The sequence below is a fragment of the Thamnophis elegans genome, chromosome 11 (assembly GCF_009769535.1).
Source record: "Thamnophis elegans isolate rThaEle1 chromosome 11, rThaEle1.pri, whole genome shotgun sequence".
NCBI lineage: Eukaryota > Metazoa > Chordata > Lepidosauria > Squamata > Colubridae > Thamnophis > Thamnophis elegans.
Window position 1 is genome coordinate 53,550,714 of NC_045551.1, and position 9,035 is coordinate 53,559,748.

Genomic DNA, 9,035 nt, shown 5'->3' on the forward strand with positions numbered 1-9,035 from the left:
GGGGAGTTCGTTCCAGAGGGTCAGAGCAGCCACAGAGAAGGCTCTCCTCCGGGTAGTCACCAGTCGACACTGGCCGGCTGATGGAATTCGGAGGAGGCCTAGTCTGTGGGATCTAATTGGTCTAGTGGAGGTAATTGGCAGTAGGCGGTCTCTCAAGTACCCAGATCCAATACCATGAAGGGCTTTGTAGGTGACGACTAGCACCTTGAAGCGTACCTGGAGATCAACAGGCAGCCAGTGCAGCTCGCGGAGGATAGGTGTTACGTGGGTGAACCGAGGCGCACCCACGATCGCTCGCGCGGCTGCATTCTGGACAAGCTGAAGTCGCCGAATACTCTTCAAGGGCAGCCCCATGTAGAGCACATTGCAGTACTCCAGTCTAGAGGTCACAAGGGCATGAGTGACTGTTGTGAGAGCCTCCCGGTTCAGGTAGGGACGCAACTGGTGCACCAGGCGAACCTGGGCAAATGCCCCCCTGGTCACAGCTGACAAATGGTGTTCAAAAGTCAGCTGTGGGTCCAGGAGGACTCCCAAGTTGCGGACCCTGTCTGAGGGGAGTACTGTTTGACCCCCCAGCCTGAGAGGTGGAACACTTGGCCAATTAGTAGGAGGGAAGCACAGCAGCCACTCGGTCTTATCTGGATTGAGTACAAGCTTGTTAACCCCCATCCAGTCCCTAACAGCCTCGAGGCCCTGGCACATCACGTCCATCGCTTCATTGAGTTGGCATGGGGCGGACAGATACAGCTGTGTATCGTCCGCATACTGGTGGTATTTTATCCTGTGCCGTCGAATGATCTCACCCTTCTGAAGGCATCTTTTGTTCCATTGGTTTATTGTTCTCACTGTCAGAAAATGTCTCCTTATTTCTAGGTTCAATCTCTCCTTAATCACTTTCCATCTATTAATCATTGTCTGGCCTTTAGGAAAATAGTAGTGACCCTCTTCCTCTCTGTGGCAGCCCCTCATATATTGGAAGACTGCTATCCTGTCTCCCCTAGTCCTTCTCCTCACTAGACTAGCCAAGCCCAGTTCCTGTAACTGTTTTAGTCTCCAGTCTTCTAATCATCCTGGTTGCTCTTCTCTGCACTTTTTCTAGAGACTCAACATCTTTTTAATAGTGTGTTGACCAAAACTGAATGCAGTATTCTAGATGTTGTCTTACTAAGGTTTTATAGAGTGATATTAGTACCTCACTTGATCTTGATTTTATTTGTGTGTTAATGAAGTTTAGGATTGCGTTGGTTTGTTTGGGTGCTGCCTCACACTGCTGGCTCATATTTAATTGGTTGTCTACTAAGACTCCAAGATCCACAATTACTGCTGTTAAGTCTGGTTTCACCCAGTCTATATGTGTACTTTTGATTTTTCTTGCCTTAAGTGTAAGACTTTACTTTTCTCTACATTGAATTTCATGTTATTAGATAAGGCCCAATATTCAAGTCTGTCAAGATCCAGCTGGATCTTGAGCATATTGTCTAGGGTGTTAGAGGTGGGTCCAAATATTGGTAAATTCTTCTTTTAAAAGTCTCAGGATCTGCCTATCAAAAAACCATCACTGGGCTCAACCATGCTGGGTAATTTCCATCTTGTTTCCAGCCTTGTTCTCCTAAGGAAGTTTATTGAGAAAGAGGCCATGCTACAGCTCCAAAGTCCTTGAATTAAGCAGATTATCTGGATCTCTTTCAGTCAGATTTCAGACCTGGGTACAGTATAACATAGTTAACCTCTTAAGCATATTCTTGCTCTCTACAGTGTGACATCCTATGTTAGCTATCTGGAAGGTAACCACAAAGGGAAACTCTGTTAGGAATAAGTATTCCAAACATAACAAGTCCTTCAGTGAAAAGTAAAATTATGCAACCTGTTTTGTTATAAATGAATAGGTCCACATGGGACCTTTTTTACAATAATGGGGAAAACAACTAATAAATTTGGGGTCAAAATTAATTCACCAGGAACAGAGGGAGTTGTCAGCAGTTGGAGAACCTGCCTGGATGTCATCAGATACTTTTTTTTACAGTTACAACCTTTCCAGCATATGAGATAACAGGTATAGGTATAAACATGGACATGAACAAAAGAAATGAGAACAAATTAATGGGGACAGTGGGACAGGGATGGTAGGCACGCTGGTGCACTTATACACGCCCCCTTACAAACCTCTTAGGTGAAGCCCACGGTGGACAGTTTAAGGTTGAAGCTATGGGGGTTTGAGGAAGTAACAACAGTCAGGTAGAACATTCCAGGCATTGACCACTCTATTACTGAAGTTGTATTTTCTGCAATCAAGTTTGGAGCAGTTTACCTTGAGTTTGTATCTATTGTTTACCTGTGTATTATTGAGGTTGAAGCTGATGTAGTCATTGACAAGTAGGACATTATAGCAGACAATTTTGTGTATTGTACTTAGGTCATACCGCAGGTGGCGCAGTTCCAGATTGTCCAAGTACAAAATTTCTAGCCTGGTGGCATAAGGTATTCTATTGTGAGTAGAAGAGTGATCTTATCGTGAAGTACCTCTGGACCAGCTCAATCATATTAATGTCCGATGTACAGTGTGGATTCCAGGCAGATGAGTTGTATTTGAGAATTAGTCTGGAAAAGGTTTTGTATGCCCTAGTTAGGAATACAATGTTAGTCTTCAAAGATTACAATGTTAATCTTAAATATGAAATTTATTTGACCACTTTTTCTCTCTTTTTTTGCACACTATTTTTAACCTGCTTTGCTGTTGTTAGTGTTGAATGTATGTTTTGTTTCACTTCGTCTGTTTGTTCCTGTTTTGTATTTTATTTCTTATGATAAAACAGTACATAATATAGAAGGAAAGTCATTGTACTCCAGAAAATCTACTAAAATTTTCACAGTGCAAATGAGACATGTAACCACAACCTGTCACCATGGTGTCACTTAAAAGCAAGCACAAGGTATAACCACAGGGATGTCATTCATAGCAGATGTAGGACAGAAAAAAAAAGAAAAGGGAAAGGTTATTCTTTCTGACTTAAAACTGGAGGTGAGATATACCTTTAGAGGAAGGCCAATTAATCTGGCACAAGATCAGATGACTGACAACTACATATTCCACCCAAGCGAGAGGAAAAAGCATCGGCACTTAAAACAGGTTAGATGTTTTCAAGCTTTCCTGTTTAAAACTCCACAGAAACGTGCATTTGAAGTTGATTTGGCCTTTTTAAATATGTAGGTAAACTAAAAAGATAAAAGGCACTAGGGAAGAAATAAAATTGTATTTGATTTCCCTGCCCTGATTAAACGACATACATGACAAAAAGGATGTGAAGATGATCTTTTTTTGACATGTATGAATATTAATTTGAGCAAGGAGGGATGTGGAGGCAGCAGCGTTCTTCCAGGATGAAGACAAGAAAAAGAGACTTAGTGATTATTATGTGGAATCCTTTTCTGTCATTATCTGACTGCTAAAACACACACAGCCACACAGACTTTCTGGAATAATGGCACTGGATGCTTGTCTGTAAACTACCATCAATGCAAATGGGAAATTTGAAATGGAAACCTTCTGTATATATCACAAAAACGATAACAGAAGAGAATAACAGAGTTGGAAGGAACCTTGGGCACCTTCTTCGATCGCTCGCTCCCCCGCCCATCCGCTGCCACTCGCATGGGCGGGGTAGCGTAGCGAGTGAGCGGGCGGATGGGCAGGGGAGCGAGCTCGCCTTTCCAGCCCCACTTCCACCTGGACAAGCCATGGGAAAGCCTCCGCCTCTCTGAAAAGAGCCACCTTGTGTATGGCCCTCGGCAGGGTCTGGAAGCGGCGCCTTTCCGCCTAAGCACCCCTCGCGCACTTCGGGGGCCGGCGGGCAAGGTGAGCGCAGCGGCAGGAGACTCCTAAGTGGGATCCCTTCTGGCTCCGTCTGCTTCCTAGCCTGTCCCGGCTCTCCTGACTCCCGGGGCCGCTGCTTCTCCGAACTCACCCAAAGAGAGTAAGTGACAAGCATGGGCGGGGTAGCGTAGCGAGTGAGCAGGCGGATAGCAGTGGGATAGCCGCCAGAAGCCTTCCTGCCCTCCACTGGCTGCACTGCAGCTGACTCGTCCCGGGTGGGCTGGAAGGCTTTGGGCATCCGGGCGGGAAGAGCCGTGAGCGGATGGTGGTGGGATCGCCGCCAGGGAGCCGCCAGCCTTCCTGCCCAACACCTACTCTCCCCGGACTTGTTTTGATGAGCGCGGGGTGACTGATGGTAGTTTGCACCGGCCGCGCCCACTCAAACTATCATCAGTCGCCCCGTGTTATAAGATTAAGATCTCTTGAATTAGATTCCGGCTGATGCAGCGGGCAGCGCGGATTGCAGCAGGGACGGCTGCTGATTGCAGCCCAATTGCGCCAGGGGCTGCGTTGGTGGGGACGGGCGGGGGGGATGGGACTGGTCCTGCTAAGGGTACGGAGGACGTGCCTCTTGTCGATTGAGGACACCTGGGACAAGACAGGGTCGGCCATCGTGTGGATCATCACATCCAAGGCGGAGAGCGGAAGATCTAGGGAAGCATTAAAGAGGACAGAGAGGGATGACACTGGGGATGGGTCGGTGTCAGGCAGAGGGCAGCAGCTAAGGACAGCAGCATGCCCCAGCTGCTTGCCAGGACGGTACTGCAGAGTGTAGGAGTACTTCCAGAACAGGAAGATATTTTACTAAAATCTTCTCCTCCAGCCTTGAGATTAGACAGCTCATCTTTTTAACAGAGGTATGCTAGTATTTACAGAAGCCTCTGTACATTTTTTTTAAAGATGTTTGACCTTCACAAGTTTCAATACAAAATGATTAAAGGCACATATTATCCAGTTCCTTCCTTTCAAAACCTATATCTCAGTTCTTATTTTAAAAAGGGAAACAGTAAACAACGTCCCCCAAAAACATATAAACACCAACAGCTGAATGAGAAAATGATTAAAATATTTAAGCATAAACCCCCCATATGTTGTTTTGTTTTGTCTTAGATGTTTAAAAAAAGCATATAACAGTAGAAAAGAAGTTTAAGGAAAGCGTATAACAGTAGAAAAGGAGGAAACCTAATATAAAGTTAAAGTTATTTGTGCATCTTCAACAATATAGAACTTTCCTAGGTTACACAAGTTCTGCGTTCTACACCAAAAGATATTTTGACTTCCTGAAGAAGTCAAAAAGCACAGTAACAGGTAAAGTAAATCAATAGTAAGCCCACTGAAGAAAGCACAGCTTGCATCCAATCCTTAGGTTACATTGAAATCAACAGTAGAAACACAAGCTGCCTCTAGCATACCTGGCTAGCTTATAATTTTTTTTTATTTTAAATGTTGATAAACATCCACAAATATCTCCAGATTATTTTATTGCATTCCCTTGTGTTGCATTTGGAAGAGATTTCAAATTGAGAGGTTTGGTCATTCGCTTGCTTCTCAGCCAAAGAATTCAATGGGGAGCAGAAGGATATGGTGGGAGCTTAGAAAGAGATTGGAATATAATGGCTTTTGCAGCCCTTCTCAATAACAATAACGTTGTTGTCTTCCCTTTTTAGAAACAATGGCAACAATGGTCACAAGATAGTTTCTTTTTTATAGACTCCAGCACCTATGCAAATGAAAATCTAGGGTAAGGTTCGCTCTTTCCCTGCTCAGTGATGGCGGTGGCCAGGTTGGCACTGCTGTGGTTGATGTCCGCTTTGTTGGTGCTGAGTGGGGTGCAAGGTGAAACATGCACAGAGCAGTGACATGCGGTGAGGTTTATGGCTGGTGAGGCACTGACACAGGGGTCTCAATTTTTTTTTAGACTTGTGGACTTCAACTCCCAGAATTCCACATCCAGGCATGCTCAGTTCCGATTTAAAGCAACAACATTTGTTTTTCTCCTTTGCGAAAAAGTTTTCCTTCATTCTTTTTCTTCTCCCTCTCCCTCCCTCCTTCCTCCCTCTCTCCCTCCCTCTCCCCTCTCTCAAACAGACACATGCACACAGAGAAGTTGGATCCCTCTCTCACTCACTCTCAAACAAACGCAAAGACAGAAGTTGGATTGGATATATTTTCCAATGGCTTGAAAGTAGCTCCTTTGCCATACCTGCCCCCATTCCTCTGCTGCCTTCCGATCCGAGCCTTTGATTTCAGGTGGAGCCACGTTGCCTTTTAAACTTGTAATCAGTGAAGCTGGGCTTATATATTTTTATCCGTGTGTGTGTGTGTGTGTGTGTGTGTGTATGTGTAAAGGCAACATAGCTCTGCATGCAATCAAACTACACTTGGGAAGGGATCTACACTTGAGGATGAAGTTTGAATTCCTTCCCCTCCCTATGACACACACACATACCTTTTCCAGCTGTTTCAGAGAGGATTTCAACTCTGTTCTTGCCTGCCATCATGAAAAGAAAAAGAATGTAAAAGGAAAAAGGCAAGAGCTGAGGTCAGGCAAGTTGCTGCCAGATGACTCTGCTTAGTGCTTAAGTATTTAAAAAAGCCTCTAAAAAAGTGCCCTCTATGGAGGAGGCGGGAGAACGACATGCCTCATCTACGTCAGAATTTTTTTGGCTTTTAACCCTTGCTTAACTCTGCTCGAGTGATCATAAAACACCAGACTAGATTAGGCAAGTTGTTCTCCCGCCTCCTCCTGTAGAGAGCACTTTTTAGAGGCTTTTTTAAACAGTTAAGCACTAAGCAGAGTCATCCACTGTAACTCTGGCAGCAACTACCTCAGCCTTTTTCCTTTTACATTTTCTTTTCTTTTCATGATGACAGTGGTGAGGCCCTGCCTCCCCTGACTGCACGTCTGTGGTATAGAGCCAGTTATCTCCCCATCCTATTATACTACCTCAGATGCTGTTATTTCTCCAGAAACTGTCTTTGCTGTTGAGTTGACCCTGAAATCTCTGTTGTAAAGTGAGACATTTGTTAAGTCTTTCCTCCATTTTACCACCCTTCCCGCCACACTGCAACATCCCGAATCTCTGTAGTTGTCAAGCCAGTGCCCCAGTTGCCAAGTGAATCCAGCCCCCGTCCCCCCCCAATTGACCTTGCCTGACAGAATTAGATTAGATTTTAGATTAGATTAGATTTAATAAATTTCTAGGCCACCCAATCCCGAAGAACTCTGGGCAGCTTACAACAAATACATTTAAAAAATAGAAAGGTTAAAAGCAAAGAAACATAGATTTAAAAAAAAAGCCACAACATACACCCAGTCTAATCGGGTCTGGACCTCAGTCATGGGGTCAACAGCCCAGGGCCTGCCAGAATAGCCAGGTCTTAATAGCCTTTCGGAAGGCCATGAGAGTGGGTAGGGTCCGGATCTCTGGGGGCAGAATGCCACAAAACGTGATTCCATGACTCCAGGACACAGCAACCATCAAAATAGGAGCCAATCGCCAAGGGTCTGAATTTTGATCACATGACCTTGCTGTAACAGTTGTGAAAAATGGTCATAAGTTATTTTTTTTCAGCACAGTTGCAATTTTGAAGGGTCACCAAATGAATGGTGGTAAGTTGAGGATTATCTGTAATTAATAGGTGGTGGTCCTGGAGTTGAAAGTAGGGTGTTTTTTTGACCTCCATCCCAACTCTTGTTTCAGAAAAAAACATGACGACAAAAATGAACTGTCTTTCCTTGCTCTTACCAGATGTTTCAAAACCTTTTGGTCTTTTTTTGCTTCATGAAATAGAAGCCCCTGTGTCTTTGCACTTACAATGCTTAGTCCTCGACTTACAACCGTTCAATTTGTTCATTCAAACATTGCAACAGCACTGGAAAAAAATGTGACTTAAGACTGTTTTTCACAGTTAGGGCCTTTGCAGCATCCCCATCAGAGGTGGGTTCCTACTAGTTCACACTATTCGGTAGAACCGGTTCATCAAATCTACTGAACCGGTTAGAAGAGGTTCCACCAGTGGACCCGGAAAGCAGGCCACACCTACAGAAGAGGTTCCAAAAAATTTTGAAACCCACCAATGGTCCTTGGATATGATTATTTTATGCTATCATGTTCATATTTATACAACTCAGTGCCTCTGTGAAAGGTAAGAACTACTGCATTTGTGGTGCAATCAGAACATTGCGTGTGTTGAAGTTGTTTTAACACAAACCAAAGATGCCTTTTAAAAAACAAGTTTACATCATATTCTTATGCATGCCAGTGGTGTGTGTGAGGTAATTTAAGGTGGTTCTGACAAGTGTTGTCGGCATCTTTATATCTGGACACATGGGCGGCAAGCCACTCCCATCCAGTCACATGGGTGGCAAGCCACTCCCACAAAGGAGGCCACACCCACAGAGTAGGTTCGAACAATTTTTGAAACCCACCACTGATCCCCATGTTCTTTGCTGTTCACCTATAAAAATGGAGCACAAAATGTGGCCCTCTATGTAGATATCAATGGCAAGCAATTTCCTGTTACATGGGGTCAAGATGTTGGTCGCGATCAGGTTTCTTGGAGCATGGAACATAAGCTGGCTCACTTGGGCATCTTGCACAATGCTCAGTGCAACAATGAGGATGTCTCAGAGATCAAACCTCTTTTTATACTCAGTGTGGATCATTGGGGTGCCTGGAGGAGACCATGAGTCTCCACTGAGGTATTGGCAGCATTAATGGGTATTCTGCTATATTATATGACATTCACTGCTAAGAGCAACATCCAGCATAAAGCACTTCAATAAACTCTCTATACCAACAAAAAGAAAAAAGAAAGGAAATCTAGGGTAAATGCCTATGGAAATTCTCAGTCATCCAGGTCATGATTGTTTTAAAAGGCAACTGGACTTTCTTGGGGTTTTTTTTTGAAGACATTTCACTTCTCATCTAAGAAGCTTCTTCAGCTCTGACTGGAAGCTTTTGGATGAGAAGTGAAGTGACTTCAAAGAAAAAATAGAAAGTCTAATTACTGTCAGGCCTGCAATTATATTCCTTTTAGGAATTTTGGCCTGCCACATTTTCTCTTATTTCATTATGCTGTTTCTTTAGTATAGTTGATGGGAGGGGGGAATAGAAAGGAGTAGGATTGTGGAATGTATTGTTTTCATTCTTTTCTAGAA

The 9,035-nt window shown here is 44.0% G+C and overlaps 1 pseudogene; it reads left to right on the forward strand.

Annotated features, from left to right (window-relative positions):
• The first annotated feature begins 5,640 nt into the window (after nt 1-5,640).
• On the forward strand, nt 5,641-8,660 carry LOC116514644 (annotated as a pseudogene).
• The last annotated feature ends 375 nt before the right edge of the window (nt 8,661-9,035 follow it).